The following is a 6000-nucleotide window of genomic DNA, read 5'->3' on the forward strand; positions in this document are numbered from 1 at the left end:
CTAATAGCAGAGTTCTCAATAGCATTTGTCAGGTGTATGGCTTTTTCTGGTCTTTTGCTTCCCTTCCCATGTTGTTCTAGTTTAAAGCTCTCCTTACAAGTGTAGCAAGGCGACTTCCAAATACCTGCTTTCCAGTCTTCGTGAGGTGCACCCCATCTCTAGCAAGTAGTCCATCGTACAAGTAGTTCACTCAGTGATCCAGAAATCCAAATCGTTGCTGACGGCACCATCGACGTAGCCAGTTGTTCACTTGCAGAATCTTATTCCACCTCCTTGTTCCATGGCCATCCACTGGGAGGATGGAAGAGAAGACCACCTGCGCTCCCAGTTCTTTCACTTTCTTGCCTAAGTCTTCAAAGTCTCTGCAGATGGTTTCCAGGTCGTTTCTTGCGGTGTCATTTGTCCCCACATGTAGTAGCAGGAATGGGAAGTCATCTGTAGGTCTGAAGAGTCCTGATATCCTGTCAGACACATCTTTAATTTTTGCACCTGGAAGACAGCACATTTCTCTTGAAGTTATATCCGGTCTGCAGATAGCGGCCTCTGTTCCTCTCAACAGTGAATCCCCCATGACCACCACTCTCCGTTTCTTCTTCACAACATTTTTCTTTCTCCATCCAGGAGGACTCTGAAGGCGTACAAGGTTGCTGTTTGTTGGCTTATCCTGATGTATTTCTTCATTGTTTTCCTGCGTGAGAGCCTGGTACTGGTTTCTGAGCAGTATGGGTGCTGACTGCCTCCTGATCCTCCTGCTTCTCTGGGTCACATGTCTCCATTCCTCTGTTTCTTCAGGTGCACTTCGAATTTCTTCTCTGTATCTGTAGTAGGAGGCAGTGGTCAACTGTGTCAAAAGCAGAGGACAGGTGTAGGAGGAGTATAGAGTATTGTCCGTTAGCTTTGGCTGTAAGTAGGTCGTTGGTAATTTTGGTCAGGGCTGTCTCAGTGGAATGATGGGGACGGAAACCAGATTGTAGATTGTCAAAGAGCAAGTTAGATGAGAGGTGGGAGGAAAGTTCAGCGTGGACGTGCTGCTCCAGGAGTTTAGAAGCAAATAGGAGCAGCGATATTGGGTGATAGCTGGACATGGCTGTTGGGTCGAGGGTTGGCTTTTTAAGGATATGCGTGATTGTGGCATGTTTGAAAGCAAAAGGGAAGGTACCAGAAGTTATTGATAAGTTGAAGAGGTGGGTTAGGGATGGGATAAGAGTGGTGGTGATGTTGGGGAGGAGATGGGATGGGATAGGGTCAAGTGCACAAGTGGTGAGGTGTGATTTAGAGAGAAGATCAGCAAGCTCCCCTTCAGTGACGTTATGGGGTTTGGGCATGTGTGCAAAGGGGCTGTGATGGTTGAGCAATAAAGACTTGTCGTGTTTGGTCTATCTTGTTTTTGAAGTGTGCGGCAAAGTCCTCAGCAGAGATTAGGGAAGTCGGAGGGGGCAATGGTGGGCGGAGGAGGGAGTTAAAAGTATTGAACAACTGTTTGGGGTTGTGGGGTAAGGAAGATACAAGGGATGTAAAGAAGGCCTGTTTAGCAGAGGTGAGGGCAGATTTGAATGCAAGTGTTGCTTGTTTGAGTGGAGTGTTGTCGTCTTGCGAATGTGCTTTCTTCCAGCGCCGTTCTGCAATTCTGGATGCTTGCCGAAGCTTTTTAGTGATGTTATTGTGCCAGGGTTGTCTATTGATTCGTCACACTCTGTTATGCATGACAGGGGCGACCGAGGCAATGGCTGATGCAAGAGTGGCATTGTAGAAACTAGTGGCAGTGTCAGTGTCGTGGAGTGAAGATATGGAGGACAGTGGTAGAATAAAGCCAGAGAGTGTGTGGTTGTCTAGATGTGCAAGATTTCTGCGGGGGTGCGCATGTTGCTGGGCATGGATGACAGGTGAGGAGGACAGTGATGAGAAAGTGAGTAGATGGTGGCCAGATAGAGAGAGAGAGGGGAGGTTGTGAAGTTAGATAGGGAGCAGAGACGGGTGAAGACCAGGTCTAATGTGTGTCCATCTGTGTGTGGCTGTGTTAGGACCACTGAGTAAGTCCAAAAGATGAAGTAAGGGACAGGAGTTTGGAGGCTGCCGACTGGTGGGTGTCAATGGGGATGTTGAAGTCACCCATGATGATGGTGGGAATGTCAGCAGAGAGAAAGTGAAGGAGCCAGGTGGAGAATTGGTCAATAAAGGCAGTGGTGGGGCCTGGTGTTCGATATATGACGGGCACTTGGAGGTTGAAGGGAAAGTAGATGCCTACAGAGTGGACTTCAAAAGAGGTTCAAAAGAGGGGAGGATTAGGGAGGGAAGAGGTGGGATTGGGTTGAAGGTGCAGTTGGAAGAAAGGAGAAGGCCCACTCCTCCACCATGTCTGTTACCAGGGCGAGGAGTGTGGGTGAAGTGGAGGCCGCCATAACATAGCGCAGCAGGGGAGGCTGTGTCAGAAGGTGTCAGCCATGTTTCAGTGACGCCAAGGAAGAAAAAATTACGAGAGGTAAAGAGGTCGTGAATCACATGTAGTTTATTGCAGACGGAGTGGGCATTCCAGAGTGATCCAGAGAGTGGGAGCAGGGTGGTGTTTGTCGAGGGCAAGGATTTGAGGTGGGAAAGATTTCTGGTGTTTGTATTGGGTTGGGAACGATAGAAGGGGGTAATAATGGGGGTTATGAGCTGTGGGGGTCCAGGGTGGGGAGATATGTCGCCAGCAGTGAGGAGAAGCAGAGAGAGGGAGAGCATGTGGGAGGAGGGTGGGCGGTTTGTTTTGTATTTTATTAGGAGAGCACTGAGGTCGAGGAGCAGGTCAGCAGAGGCGGTCAGGTGGGGAGGCAAGAGGGAAGGAAAGATTATTATTTGGTCAGTGGGTGCTGGGGTTTGCGAATAGCGAAGGAAAGTGAGGAGTAATGGAGCCAAAACTGTTAGAGCATATGTCAGCATGGTGAGATAAAGTTTGAAGGGAAAAGAAATTTAGTACATGTCAACACAGCAGTTAGTCGTACCTTCTGGTCACTTCTGGCTCATGTCTGGCATATTTCTGATGTTATCCTTAAAAAGACATCCTTGCAAAGACAGTCCCAGCATATGTATATCAATTGTGATAAATCCATCCTATTATCCCTCCCTCATAGCCCAACGACCCTCCTTGATACCTTGTCTTTGTTGCCTGTGGTGTCTCATTTTAAATATTTAGGGATTAACCCCTTAACCCCAAGGTTGGTTTTCACCTTAATGACCGGGCCAATTTTCACAATTCGGACCAATGTCCCTTTATGAGGTGATAACTCTGGAGCTTCCATGGATCCCGGTGATTCTGACATTGTTTTCTCGTGACATATTGTACTTCATGTTAGTGGTAAAATTTCATTTATATAACTTACGTTTATTTGTGAAGAAAAAATGGAAATTTGGCAAAAATATAGCAATTTTCCAACTTTGAATTTTCATGCCCTTAAATCACAGAGATACGGCACACAAAAACCTTAATAAGTAACATTTCCCACATGTTTACTTTACATCAGCACAATTTTGGAACCAACATTTTTTTTGTTAGGAAGTTATAAGGGTTAAAAATTGACCATCGATTTCTCATTTTTGCAACACCATTTTTTTTAGGGACCACATCACATTTGAAGTCACTTTGAGGGGTCTAAATGATAGAAAATACCCAAGAGTGACACCATTCTAAAAATTGCACTCCTGACGGTACTCAAAACCACATTCATGAAGTTTATTAACCCAACAGGTGCTTCACAGTAATTTTTTAAATGTTTAAATAAAATGAACATTTAACTTTTTTTCACAAAAAAAATACTTCAGGTCCAATTTTTTTATTTTACCAAGGGTAACAGGAGAAATTGGACCATAAAAGTTATTGTGCAATTTTGTCCTGAGTACGCTGATACCTGATATCAGAGCTCAGAAGGGAAGGAGCGCCGTTTGACTTTTTCAACGCAAAATTGGCTGGAATTGAGATCGGACGCCATGTCATGTTTGGAGAGCCCCTGATGTGCCTAAACAGTAGAAACCCCCCACAAGTGACGTCATTTTGGAAAATAGACCCCCCAAAGAACTTATTTAGATATGTGGTGAGAACTTTGAACCCCCAAGAGCTTCACAGAAGTTTATAACGTACAGCCGTACAATTAAAAAATCATATATTTTCCACAAAAATGATCTTTTCACCCCCAATTTTTATTTTCCCAAGGGAAACAGGACCTCAATAGTTATTGTGCAATTTGTCCTGAGTACCCTATACAGTTGTGGCCAAAAGTATTGACACCCCTGCAATTCTGTCAGATAATACTCAGTTTCTTCTTGAAAATGATTGCAAACACAAATTCTTTGGTATTATTATCTTCATTTAATTTGTCTTAAATGAAAAAACACAAAAGAGAATGAAGCAAAAAGCAAAACATTGATCATTTCACACAAAACTCCAAAAATGGGCCAGACAAAAGTATTGGCACCCTCAGCCTAATACTTGGTTGCATAACCTTTAGCCAAAATAACTGCGACCAACCGCTCCCGGTAACCATCAATGAGTTTCTTACAATGCTCTGCTGGAATTTTAGACCATTCTTCTTTGGCAAACTACTCCAGGTCCCTGATATTTGAAGGGTGCCTTCTCCAAACTGCCATTTTTAGATCTCTCCACAGGTGTTCTATGGGATTCAGGTCTGGGCTCATTGCTGGCCACCTTAGAAGTCTCCAGTGCTTTCTCTCAAACCATTTTCTAGTGCTTTTTGAAGTGTGTTTTGGGTCATTGTCCTGCTGGAAGACCCATGTCCTCTGAGGGAGACCCATCTTTCTCACACTGGGCCCTACATTATGCTGCAAAATTTGTTGGTAGTCTTCTGACTTCATAATGCCATGCACACGGTCAAGCGGTCCAGTGTCAGAGGCAGCAAAGCAACCCCAAAACATCAGGGAACCTCCGCCATGTTTGACTGTAGGGCCCGTGTTCTTTTCTTTGAATGTCTCTTTTTTTCTCCTGTAAACTCTATGTTGATGCCTTTGCCCAAAAAGCTCTACTTTTGTCTCATCTGACCAGAGAACATTCTTCCAAAACGTTTTAGGCTTTTTCAGGTAAGTTTTGGCAAACTCCAGCCTGGCCTTTTTATGTCTCGGGGTAAGAAGTGGGGTCTTCCTGGGTCTCCTACCATACAGTCCCTTTTCATTCAGATGCCAACGGTTAGTACGGGTTGACACTGTTGTACCCTCGGACTGCAGGGCAGCTTGAACTTGTTTGGATGTTAGTCGAGGTTCTTTATCCAACATCAAGACAATCTTGCGTTGAAATCTCTTGTCAATTTTTCTTTTCCGTCCACATCTAGGGAGGTTAGCCACAGTGCCATGGGCTTTACACTTCTTGATGACACTGCGCACGGTAGACACAGGAACATTCAGGTCTTTGGAGATGGACTTGTAGCCTTGAGATTGCTCATGCTTCCTCACAATTTGGTTTCTCAAGTCCTCAGACAGTTCTTTGGTCTTCTTTCTTTTCTCCATGCTCAATGTGGTACACACAAGGACACAGGACAGAGGTTGAGTCAACTTTAATCCATGTCAACTGGCTGCAAGTGTGATTTAGTTATTGCCAACACCTGTTAGGTGCCACAGGTAAGTTACAGGTGCTGTTAATTACACAAATTAGAGAAGCATCACATGATTTTTCCAACAGTGCCAATACTTTTGTCCACCCTCTTTTTTATGTTTGGTGTGTAATTATATCCAATTTGGCTTTAGGACAATTCTTTTTGTGTTTTTTCATTTAAGACAAATTAAATGAAGATAATAATACCAAAGAATTTGTGTTTGCAATAATTTTCAGGAAGAAGCTGAGTATTATCTGACAGAATTGCAGGGGTGTCAATACTTTTGGCCACAACTGTATGTAGGGGTAAAACACTGTTTGGGCGCATGACAGAGCTCAGAAGGGAAGGAGCGCAGTTTGACGCAAAATTGGCAGGAATTGAGATCGGACGCCTTGTCATGTTTGGAGAGCCCCTGATGTGCCTA

The sequence above is a fragment of the Dendrobates tinctorius genome, unplaced genomic scaffold (genome assembly GCF_039654945.1).
Source record: "Dendrobates tinctorius isolate UK_male_01 unplaced genomic scaffold, ASM3965494v1 ptg000375l, whole genome shotgun sequence".
NCBI lineage: Eukaryota > Metazoa > Chordata > Amphibia > Anura > Dendrobatidae > Dendrobates > Dendrobates tinctorius.